Source organism: Zea mays, chromosome 6 (assembly GCF_902167145.1).
Source record: "Zea mays cultivar B73 chromosome 6, Zm-B73-REFERENCE-NAM-5.0, whole genome shotgun sequence".
Lineage (NCBI taxonomy): Eukaryota > Viridiplantae > Streptophyta > Magnoliopsida > Poales > Poaceae > Zea > Zea mays.
This window is the reverse complement of record NC_050101.1, coordinates 40,000,179-40,012,505: the sequence shown is the minus strand read 5'-3', so window position 1 is coordinate 40,012,505 and position 12,327 is coordinate 40,000,179.

The following is a 12,327-nucleotide window of genomic DNA, read 5'->3' as shown; positions in this document are numbered from 1 at the left end:
GAGCTTGCAGAGCGGCGGCGATTTCCGAATCTCCCTCATCTCTCCGCTCGATGGAGGAGCTCGGGTCTGAAGGAGTGGGAAGGAGGGGTACAGAACTTCGGCTTATATGCACCTTGGCGAAGTCCGTGCAGTGGAAACCAAACGGCGAGCAATGCGGCGAGGACCCGCAGATCACGGACGACAGGTCAGCGGAAGTCTAAGCTAGGAAACCGACGCATTCAGTTGAGAAGATGACCCTGCCAAGGTGGCCCACCAGCAGTGGAACAACGGCGCGAGTGTGTAAATGGGCCGGTCAAGGCTATTTTGGCCCAGTCGCAGAAGGAGGATGGGCAGGGACAGGATGGGCTGAACTGCATTCGGCCCAGGAACATGTTTCTTCTTTTCTATTTCATATTTTCAGTTTTATTCCAAGTCTCAAATTCGTAAATCGGATTTGATTCAAAGTTCATGGTTTCCAAGATTAAATTTAACAGCAAATAACTCCAATATGATGTGCATAAATACATACCTATGTTTAGTTTTGTTTATTTTATCCAAACATTTTAAGTATTCAATGCACACACGTAAAAATGATTTCCTTGAACATATAGTCCGTTTAGAAATATGTTCATAGTTATTTAAAAGAGAAGATTTTATAGTGTATAACATTTGTTAAGGTATTTCTTAAACTTAATTCTTTTGGAGAATGTCTCTGGTCACATTATTCAACAAGAGTTGGTTTGAATTATATGAGGGACTTTTATTTAATCTCTTATTATAAAATACTTAAATCTTGGAATACTATCTCTTAGTCTTAAAGTAGTTTTTTTATACACATTTTGGGCGTTACAAATCCTACCCCCCCTAACAGAAATCTCGTCCTCGAGGTTTGTAAGAAAAGAGACGCAGAAGGATTGGTTTGTAATTCAGCTTTTAGTCTATCGTCGGTCCAAAAGTCGAGAGTCTCAAATAAAAATCTTTGTGGGTGATTAGAAGAGCATAGGTATATGTAGGTATAGCCACGTTATTATGTAGGCTAAAAGAGGGGTAGTTTAGAGCAAGATTAGCCTCGGGTAAGAAAGTTTATGGTAGGAAAGAATTCCGTGTTGAGTGGTAATGCATCTGAAGATTGAGTTTGACTTCTCTTCTTTCTTGATGAGGTTGATCTTTTAATTTTTCAGTATTGGTCTCATTAATTCGAGGTTAATGCATATTAGCAGAGTTGGGGCATATGGTCGAAGTAGTTATGGGTGAGATGGGCTACATGAGGTAGTTCAAAATCTTATTTGATGCTAGGTGGGGATAGACTGATTATACAACTCATCATGACTCTACGGGTTGGATTAGCTCTTATGCTCACGGTTGAGTTGGTCTAATGCACTAATTTAGGTTTAAGTGCATGAGGGGAGAACAAGGTATATAGGAGTAGGATCTAGTTTATTTCACTAGCGTTAACTTGTTAAGTGATTGTCCTTAGGTTAGCTCAACTTAAGGTTAGACTTCGTCAGGTTAGATTAACCTATTAGGTTGGATCAAATCTAGAATAAATTGATATGACTATTTTAGACTAGAAAAGATCTAGATAAATTTAGGATTAGCTCATGGTTGTTATTCTAGAGCGGGATAAATATGCTTATTAGGGCAAGTTGAATCCATAAGGATAAGGTAGAATCTTTTGAGGTCTGTTAGATCTGTTAGGATAGGATAGAATCTTTTCAAGATAAGATGAATCCATTAAGGTAAGAGAGTCTTTTAAGATAAGATGGAGCTATTAGGCTAGATATATTTTAATTAGGATAATCTAGGTTGTTTAGTTATCTTATGAATTTTATTTATTTATATTTATGCCTAAACGTATATGTAGATGTAATTGTGGACATTACTCCACAACTCATCACACTCAATCAAAGATCCAAATCAGACAAGTATCATAAGAACAAACATTCAAGCATATAGATACTTATATAAAAAAATAATTTTGTTTTTGTTCTTAAGATTAGGTCTTCTATTCCTAAAAGTCACTTTAGGCACAAGATTTCAAAGTGTGAAATCCAAATTTGTCTTTAGAGTGGAAAGGTAAGAGTAATCAGAGTAAGCAGATATAGATGAGAAAGGATTAAGAAAAGTTTAGAAAGGATCTGAGTAGCAAAGGTAAGTAGGTAATGGTTGTCCAGTTCTATCTAGGTTTCGTCCTACAGTCAACATTCCTCTGATACCACTTCTGTCACACCCGGGTTTTGGGGCACCAAACCCCGGGCGTAAACATAATCACCAGGTGTGCTGGGACCAAGTCTCACACATATGATGAATCATGGCACAGGATCGAATGTCACATCTTTACTATTTAACAGGAGTTCTATACAAAATAAATAAGTAATTACATTATAAGGAGACAACGGTCCAGCGACCCAAAGTTGACTGGGAGACGACGACCTAGACCTCTCACGAACACATCGCAGCATCCTCCATGCGCCTCATCCTGTGGTACCTGTTCTTGACCTGTGGGGGGGGGGGGTGTGAGACAGCAAGAGTGAGCTCACATACGTTCATCGCTCAACAAGTTGTGGGGAATAATGTGCATGAACTCGCCAAAGGTGGGAGCTCACGTGAAGTGTAAGGCTTACCAAAGAGGATGGTTAGAGCTGAGCATTGCTTTTAAAGTTGGTCAAAATTTTATTAGCAATTACTAAGTATAAGTAAATACCAACCCAATTAAATAGTAGAACAGAAGTAACAACATCACCTGCGATGCAATGCATATGACAAATTGAATTTAAGTTCCATAAGTTAATCATGTGAGGGTCCGAGCTGCTCATGACCATGAGCACGGCTAGTATACCAGTTTTACACTCTGCAGAGGTTGCGCATCTTTACCCACAAGTCATGTTACCCATCTGCCAAGGGATCGCGACTTCCCATACACCTCTACCGAGGAGGCGAGGCAGGAAAACACTACGAGGCCTTTACAAAGTTCCACTAGCTTCAGAAAACCCGCTACAGTTTATAGGAAGCTCCAATGCAGGAATCCCTTGCAGGACCGCCATCGCAGCAAAATCCTCCCGAGGGCCTCCCTACACTAACCACTCCCCTACTGCCCTTGCCCCTTTCGGGTAAGGTAGTCCTCCACTAGCTTTCCTAATTAGTCAGCCAAGGGCGTCCCATTAAACCCTTGTGGTAGCACTGTTTTACCGGGTGGTCGCTCCATGTTCCAATTAACATAATGATCTTATCATGAACGATAAATAACAACGGATAACAAAAGTATAATCATGAGTAATGTATCTTCATACCCAAAACCACATAAAGCACTAGCAAGTACTACCCAAAAAGTTCAGTGGTAACAAGGTATAAAGATAATCAAACTAGGGTAACCTATTGGGTCCCATCAAAATTAACCTATGCAGATCATTATTATTAATCAGAACATGGCTGGGTAAAAAGAAGTGATCAAGGGCACAACTTTCGTGGGACTTGAGATTCCGGGTACCAGGATGATCTTCAGATGACACGTGTCCTTACTGCTAAACGTAGCAATACAGACATAAATGGTATAGGCAAAAGTAACATTACACCAAACATATATGAAAAATACATATTAATAATCTACATATTGAAATAAGATCACAGGAACATGGATTATTAATTTTGAAGTTATAGATTTTAAGTTATGGATTTCCAAAGATTTTATGTGTTTAAAATAGATTAAGTGAGGGATAAATTTTCTTACTGTTGTCATGATAAAACATAGACTCTAAGTGTTAGAGAATAAAATTACAAAATTTTAGGAACTGGAATGGAGTAATTTGGAGTTCATATGCATTTTCTATGAATTATTGAAGTTCTAGCAATTATTTTCCTATTAAAAATCTATTTTCTATTTCATTTATTCCATTTAAACAATCTCTGGACTGGGCCCCAATAATTAATAAGAGCAGGGGCTATGGTACAAATAATTCTAAGACTCAGTGCACTGTTCTGTGGACCGCGGGTTAGTTATCTAATAACTGAAGGGCTCTTCTGTAAATCTTGCGACCGAAGGGGTATCTTCGGATCCAAGCCGTTGGATCACGATCGAGCGGTGCGGATTAGATTGAGACTTCATTAACGTGGTGTGGACTACCCGCCCTTGGATCAAAATCAACGGCCCGAGGCATTATACGCCACGGTGAACAGGTGCCGTCGATCACCAGATCCTCGGCGTAGTGACTCAGGGATTTAATCGTGACCGCACAATAAAAGATCTACGGTTAAAAGGGCATCTTCCCTGCCCGACCACCCAACACAGTGGCACGCAAGGCCGGCGCGGCGACGGCCATTACCGGGCACTAGGAGACCGGCCACCCCGGCACAAAGCTTCAATTCAAAAGGGCGCAACACGATGATCTATACTAGACGACCATGATGGAAAAGGGGGGCTCACCGGGCTACTCGTGCTGACAGCTCCCCGACCATGGCGAAGGACGATCCCGCGACGATGAGGAGGGGCGGCGAGAAAACGGCGGTGACCCGGTGGTCCGCCCCCAGGTACGCCCGACAGGAGCGCGCCCCTCGTTGAGCGCCCCAACAAAGCATCACGCGCGTCAGAGATTCCCATGGCCATCGCCCAGGGTTGGATGTTAGTCGCGAGCGAGCGAGCTTGCAGAGCGACGGCGATTTCCGAATCTCCCTCATCTCTCCGCTCGATGGAGGAGCTCGGGTCTGAAGGAGTGGGAAGGAGGGGTACAGAACTTCGGCTTATATGCACCTTGGCGTTGTCCGTGCAGTGGAAACCAAACGGCGAGCAATGCGGCGAGGACCCGCAGATCACGGACGGCAGGTCAGCGGAAGTCTAAGCTAGGAAACCGACGCATTCAGTTGAGAAGATGACCCTGCCAAGGTGGCCCACCAGCAGTGGAACAACAGCGCGAGTGTGTAAATGGGCTGGTCAAGGCCATTTTGGCCCAGTCGCAGAAGGAGGATGGGCAGGTACAGGATGGGCTGAACTGCATTCGGCCCAGGAACATGTTTCTTCTTTTCTATTTCATATTTTCAGTTTTATTCCAAGTCTCAAATTCGTAAATCGGATTTGATTCAAAGTTCAAGGTTTCCAAGATTAAATTTAACAGCAAATAACTCCAATATGATGTGCATAAATACATACCTATGTTTAGTTTTGTCGGCGTCTCGAGACCGGGGGGTCCCTAAGCTGACGAGTGAGTGTGCCGCGTGCCCCAGCCCAGATGGGTCGAGCGCGTGGGCGAGCGCGAAGGGGGGAAAGCGAGGTGGCCGGAGACGGGCGTGAGAGAGGTGGAAATCTCGCGGCCTTCGTGTTCGTCCCACGCCCAGGTCGGGTGCGCTTGCAGTAGGGGGTTACAAGCGTCCACGCGGGTGAGGGAAGCGAGCGGCCCCAAGAGAGCGCCTGTCCCGTCCTCGTCCCCGCGCGGCCAACCTTCTCTAAGAAGGCCCTGGTCCTTCCTTTTATAGACGTAAGGAGAGGATCCAGGTGTACAATGGGGATGTAGCAGAGTGCTACGTGTCTAGCGGAGGGAGAGCTAGCGCCCTAAGTACATGCCAATGTGGCAGCCGGAGAGATCTTGGCACCCTGCTAGTGTGATGTCGTGGCTGTCGGAGGAGCAATGGAGCCTGGCGGAGGGACAGCTGTCGGAGCGGTCGAGTCCTTGCTGACGTCCCCCTGCTTCCGTAAGGGAGCTGAGAGCCGCCGTCGTCACAGGGCTTGCGGGGCGCCATCTTTGCCTATCTGGCGGAGCTAGCCAGATGGGACACCGATCTTGTTCTCTGCGGCCCGAGTCGGCTCGGGGTAGGGTGATGATGGCGCTTCCTGTTGACGTGGCGGGCCTGTGCCCTAGGTCGGGCAACGTGGAGGTTCCTCCGAAGCCGAGGTCGAGTCTGTCTTCCATGGCCGAGGCCGAGCCCGAGCCCCTGGGTCGGGCGAGGCGGAGGTCGTTCGGCAGAGGCCAGGGCGGAGTCCGAGCCCTGGGGTCGGGCGAAGCGGAGTTCATCGTCTTCTGGGGCTGAGCCCGAGTCCGAGCCCTGGGTCGGGCGAAGCGGAGTTCGTCGTCTTCTGGGGCCGAGCCCGAGTCCGAGCCCTGGGTCGGGCGGAGCTGAGTTCGCCGTCTTCCGGGGCTTAGCCCGAGTCCGAGCCCTGGGTCGGGCGGAGCGGAGTTCGCCGTCTTCCGGGGCTTAGCCCGAGTCCGAGCCCTGGGTCGGGCGGAGCGGAGTTCGCCATCTTCCGGGGCTTAGCCCGAGTCTGAGCCCTGTGTCGGGCGGAGCGGAGTTTCCTATGGCGCCTTTGGCAGGGCCTGACTGCCTGTCAGTCTCACTCTGTCAAGTGGCACTACAGTCGGAGTGGCACAGGCGGCGCTGTCCTTCTGTCAGACCGGTCAGTGGAGCGGCGAAGTGACGGCGGTCACTTCGGCTCTACCGGGGGGGGGGGGGCGCGTCAGGATAAAGGTGTCAGGCTACCTTTGCGTTAAATGCTCCTGTGACTCGGTCGGTCGGCGCGGCGATTTAGTCAGGGTTGCTTCTTAGCGAAGGCAAGGCCTCGGGCGAGCCGGAGATGTGTCCGCCGTTAAAGGGGGGCCTCGGGCGAGACGGAAATCCCTCGGGGTCGGCTGCCCTTGCCCGAGGCTAGGCTCGGGCGAGGCGTGATCGAGTCGCTCGTATGGACTGATCCCTGACTTAATCGCACCCATCAGGCCTCTGCAGCTTTATGCTGATGGGGGTTACCAGCTGAGAATTAGGCGTCTTGAGGGTACCCCTAATTATGGTCACCGACAGTAGCCCCCGAGCCTCGAAGGGAGTGTTAGCACTCGCTTGGAGGCTTTCGTCGCACTTTTTTGCAAGGGGACCAGCCTTTCTCGGTTGCATTTTGTTCCGGTGGGTGCGCGCGAGCGCACCCGCCGGGTGTAGCCCCCGAGGTCTTAATGCCTTGCGTAATGCTTCGGCTGGTCTGGTTGTTCCCTCATGCGAACTGGCCGTAGCCCGGGTGCACGGTCGGGGCCCAAGTTCTTGGGCTGGTATGTTGACGCTGTCAACGGTTCGGCCGGAGCCGGGTTTGCGAGAGCAGCCCCCGAGCCTCCGCACAGGGCGAGAGGGCGATCAGGGACAGACTCGGCTTTTTTACATACGTCCCCTACGTCGCCTTTCCGCAAGGAGGAGGGGGGAGAGCGCCATGTTACCCTCGATGGGCACCGAACATGGTGTCTCCGGTGAGCTGCAAGCGAGTAATCCGAGTGGACGTCCGTGCCCCGTTCGTTGGGGGTCGGCTAGGGGCCCAGAGGCACGCCCAAAAGTACCTGCGGGTGATCTGCCGGACCCGGTCCCCTGGCGACGGGGTCCGAGGGCTCGATGCCTCCCTCCGATGGGATTCCGTTACAAGATCGCTCCCGCTGGTCTCGGAAATGTCCTAGGGTACCTCGGGAGCGTAGCCCGAGCCTTGGTTATGTATCGAACGTACCCCTGGTCATCCCTCGCTCGGCGTCTGAGGCGACTGTGAACCCTTCGGGGGCCAGCCTTCGAACCCCTGATCAGTAATGGGCGTGGAGCCCGAGTAGCCTGAGGCGGCCGTGGAGCCCTTCGGGGGGCCGGCCTTCGAACCTCTGACCAGTAGTGGGTGTAGGGCCCACGCGATCTGAGGCGACTGTTGAACCCCTCGGAGGGCCAGCCTTCGAACCTCTGATCAGTAGGGGGGGCTCGGAGCCCGGTTCCTTCACAGGGAAGGATCCTTTTCGGGGTATCCCCCTTTCCCGGTCCCTGTTGCAAGAGATAGAGAAAGAGGAAAAAAAGGAAAAGGATACGAAATCGAACGACGTGGCGTACCTTTTTTGGCGCGGTTATTACGGCGAAGGCGAAGCGTCGCCCGCTTCTCCTGCTAGAAGCGCCGCCTGTCCCGCCGCGGAGTTAATGCGACGGGGTGAGTTGTTGGCAGGGCGGCCGTTGCGCGTGCGCGAGCCGTTCGAGGAACGGATCACGGGTGCCCTGTCTTCACGCCGTGAGAGGGGGTTCTCTTGCTGCCCCCGGACGGGACGTGAGTCTGGCCGACGACGTGACCGCTGCTCCCGCCCGCCTGCCACCGTCATTACTGCCGGCCCACTTTCGGCCGTATTGACCGTCGCGCCAGGCTGGCGCTGCTGGGTCGTGCGCTGGGCCGCCTCGAGTCGCGGTATTGGTTCCACAACCGAAGAGGCGCGGTGGTGGCGCAAGTGGCGGTGCAGTTGCTTGCATGCAGCATCTGGCGCGCCGGTTGCGTGACGCGTGGGCCTGGGCCTCCATGCTGGCGTGTTGGGAGTCGGAGAAGCGCGTCCACCTGGCGCGATTGCATGCCGCCTGCATGGCTGCCCGCCCCTTCCGCCCGTTGGTCTGGGCAAAAGTGGGGGGTCGCTTGTAACTGCTGGGCGGTTGTGTGCACCACGCGCGGCGGTTTGGCTTCTTCTGCTCTGAGCCGGTTTGCATGACTAGCGGGACCCAGCCCCCGCGCCGCAGGGGAGGGCCTTGGAGCGTGTTGGAGAAGACTCAGCCCGTGACGTTTGGGGGCGCACGTAGGGAGAGTTGCCTTTAAAAGGAGGGCGACCCCTTTCGTAAGGCGACCATGTCTTCTCGCTCCCTTATTCGTCGCGTCTTTCCACCTTCCAAGCCCCCGAATGGGGGGTACTCGCCGTCTTTTCGCCTCATCGTTGGAGGAACGCAACACCGTGGGAGTTGGTACCTTTCAGCCATCGTTCGGCTTCAAGGATTTTCATCATGCAGCCCGGCTGCACCCCTCCACCAGCGGTCACCCAAGATGGTGACCTCCAGCTTGATGGTGGGGGAAAGCGAGCCGGGCTGCGGCCTCTGCCCCTCCCTCGGCCTCGAGGATTTTCGTCATCCAGGCAAAGATGGAGGATGAGGCGAGTCGGGGGGCTACCCCCGCGTGGGTCGGCTGCCCTTTTCTTCCCCTGGCGTTTGGGGAAGAATGGCATCCTCCAGTTTCGCGGAGACTTCCTCCAGCCATGCCGGGATAGGTGGGCCGCCATCACTCGGCTAGGGCGCAGCACTACGCCCTCCGTCCGGACGACGGTTGTGCTGCGTACCGCGAGGGCGGCGCCCACGCTCTGGGCGGTTCTGACTAGGGCGAAGACCTGCCGGCGCGCTTCGAGGCGTCGGCAGCCGGAGATGGCTTCTCTACCGATGAGATCGCCAACTCCGCCAGTAGCCCTGGGTCTCCGTCTCCCGGCCTGAATGGCTGGTTCTCGTGCTCTGCGGGTGAGAGCCCTCCTGCCGTAACACCTGCCCCAAAGCCGCTGCCGAAGCTGCTTCGCCGCCCGGGGCGGGGGTGGTTGCCGCTGTTGCCGGATCGGGCGGCGGCGGGCCGCCCGTCGGCTCACGATCGCTCCGCGGGTTCCCCGATTTTGTGGGGTTGTTCTTACCCGCGGGGACGGAACCGGAGTTCCGTTTGTAATGGCACCTTGAATGCCGGTGTCTTTGTTCATTGTGGCTGTCGAGGCCTGAACATGTATGTAATTTTGGCACGGAGCCGTGTCTTTTCCTCATTTTCGAGCACTAAGTCTCGCCTGTTGATTATCTGAACCGCTTCACCAAGCATGAGCCCCGTGTCAAGGTGACGAGTGAGGTATACGTATCCCGGAGGCGTAGGAGTCCCTCGGCTCGATCGGCCTTGTTGTCTGAGGCTCCTCTAGCTTAGTTAAAGAGACCCCTTGGCCGCTCTTCGATGAGTCGAGGCCAGGGGTAGCGATATCAGCACGAACAGAGGCGGAGTTGGCTCGAAAATGAAAACCTGGTTGGCCGGAGCCTAGCCGGGTTGTCCGTCAGCGGGACCGATGCCGGAGTTGATCAGCCGAGGCCTCGGACCGGGCTGGCGCCCTTGGAAGATGGTTGGCCGAGGCCCCTGGGGAAACCGGCCGAGCCGCCTGCTCGGGCCGGATTCCCGGAGAAGTCCCTGGACCGCGTCGCCGTCCGAGGCTGGGTCGGACCTCGCTGAAGGTGTCGTCGATGCCGAGGGTGCTACAGCCCCCTTCCAGCGTGAAGACCCGAGCCTGCAGGATCAGATTGTCTTGTAGCGTGTGCCTTCTGCGGCCGCTGAGGCCAGAAAACACACCCTCGCTGCGTTGTAAAGCTGTGTCTCTTTTCCTCTTATTTCGAGTATCTGGACTTTTTTGTCGGTAACAGGGATGTTTGTGCGAGCGAGAGTTGCTTCTCGCGGAAGGTGATGAGTGAGGTATCCGTATCCCGGAGGCGTGGGAGTCCCTCGTCTCGGTCGGCCTTGCCGCTTACGCGTACTTTCACCCGTCCATGAGGCCCTGTCACCGATTCAGTCGAGAAGGCTCGAAGGATCGCTTCGGCAGAAGAGCTTCCGAACGTAAAGACTTGTTCGGTCCGCGGAATCACTTTATCCGAACGCGAGTTACTTATCGCAGAAGGTGATGAGTGAGGTATCCGTATCCCGGAGGCGTAGGAGTCCCTCGGCTCGGTCAGCCTTGGCTGCTTACGTGTACTTCGTCGTTTTCAGGATCCGCTTTTCGAAGTAGTCAAAAAGCACGAAAGATATTCTGCTAAAAGAGATCTTTTTTCGAGGAAAATTTCGACGCAGAGGGGGTCCCCCCCCTTTTAGCCCCCGAGGGAGGGTCAGGCTTTGCCGAGGCGAGGCCGACCCTTCCTTGATGACTAAACTTTGCGTGGGTGCGAGGTATATGAACAACTTGAAAACATCTTAAGGGTAGAAGCGACGTAGCTGTTGGATGTTCCAAGCGTTGCCGTAGATCTCGCCTTGATTGTTGGCCAGCTTGTACGTTCCGGGCTTCAGAACTTTGGCGATGACGAATGGCCCCTCCCAGGGGGGCGTGAGCTTGTGCCTCCCTCGGGCGTCTTGCCACAGCCGAAGCACCAGGTCGCCCACCTGGAGGTCTCGGGGCCGGACCCCTCGGGCGTGGTAGCGTCGCAGGGACTGCTGGTACCGCGCCGAGTGTAGTAAGGCCTTGTCCCGAGCCTCTTCCAGCTGGTCCAGCGATTCTTCTCGGCTAGCTTGGTTGCTTTGATCGTTGTAGGCCCTCGTCCTCGGGGAACCGTATTCCAGGTCAGTGGGCAAGATGGCCTCGGCCCCATAGACCAGGAAGAACGGCGTGAAACCCGTGGCTCGGCTCGGCGTTGTCCTCAGGCTCCAGACCACAGAGGGGAGTTCCTTCATCCATCGCTTGCCGAACTTGTTGAGGTCGTTGTAAATCCGGGGCTTGAGCCCTTGTAGAATCATGCCGTTGGCACGCTCTACTTGCCCATTCGACATGGGATGAGCCACGGCGGCCCAGTCCACCCGGATGTGGTGATCCTCGCAAAAATCCAAGAATTTTCTGCCGGTGAACTGGGTACCATTGTCGGTGATGATGGAGTTTGGGACCCCGAAGCGATGGATGATGTTGGTGAAGAACGCCACCGCCTGCTCGGACCTGATGCTGTTCAGGGGTCGGACCTCGATCCACTTGGAGAATTTGTCGATGGCGACCAGAAGGTGCGTGTAGCCCCCAGGCGCCTTTTGCAAGGGACCGACGAGGTCCAGACCCCACACAGCAAAGGGCCAGGTGATGGGTATCGTCTGCAGAGCCTGAGCGGGCAGGTGGGTCTGCTTCGCATAGAATTGGCACCCTTCGCAGGTGCGGACAATTCTAGCGGCGTCAGCCACCGCCGTTGGCCAGTAGAAGCCTTGCCGGAAAGCATTCCCGACGAGGGCTCGAGGCGCTGCATGATGGCCGCAAGCCCCCGAGTGTATTTCTTGCAGGAGTTCCTGACCTTCGGCGATGGAGATGCATCGCTGGAGGATGCCCGAGGGGCTGCGGTGGTAGAGCTCCTCCTCATCGCCCAGCAAGACGAACGACTTGGCGCGTCGCGCTACCCACCGAGCCTCAGCTTGGTCGAGGGGTAGCTCTCTTTGGCGGAGATATTGCAGGTACGGGGTCTGCCAATTTCGATCAGGCGTGGCCCCGCTCTGCTCCTCCTCGACGTGCAGTGCCTTGCCCTCGGGGGCCGAGGGTACCTCGGGCTGAACCGAGGACGCCTCGGGCTGGGCCAAGGGTACCTCGGGCTGGGCCGAGGGTAACTCGGGCTGGACCGAGGGTGCCTCGGGCTCGGGCGTGTCATTGATCTTGACGGAGGGTTGATGCAGATCCTGGGAGAAGACGTCCGGGGGAACCGTCGTTCGCCCCGAGGCTATTTTTGCCAGCTCGTCCGCAGTCTCGTTGTAACGCCGAGCGATGTGGTTAAGCTCGAGCCACCGATCCGGATCTTCTTGGAGGTGTCGCCACTGGGGTCGAGAGGGACGGCCTTAACCGTCTCCGCTAGCTCGAAGTTGCCGGCATGACGCTT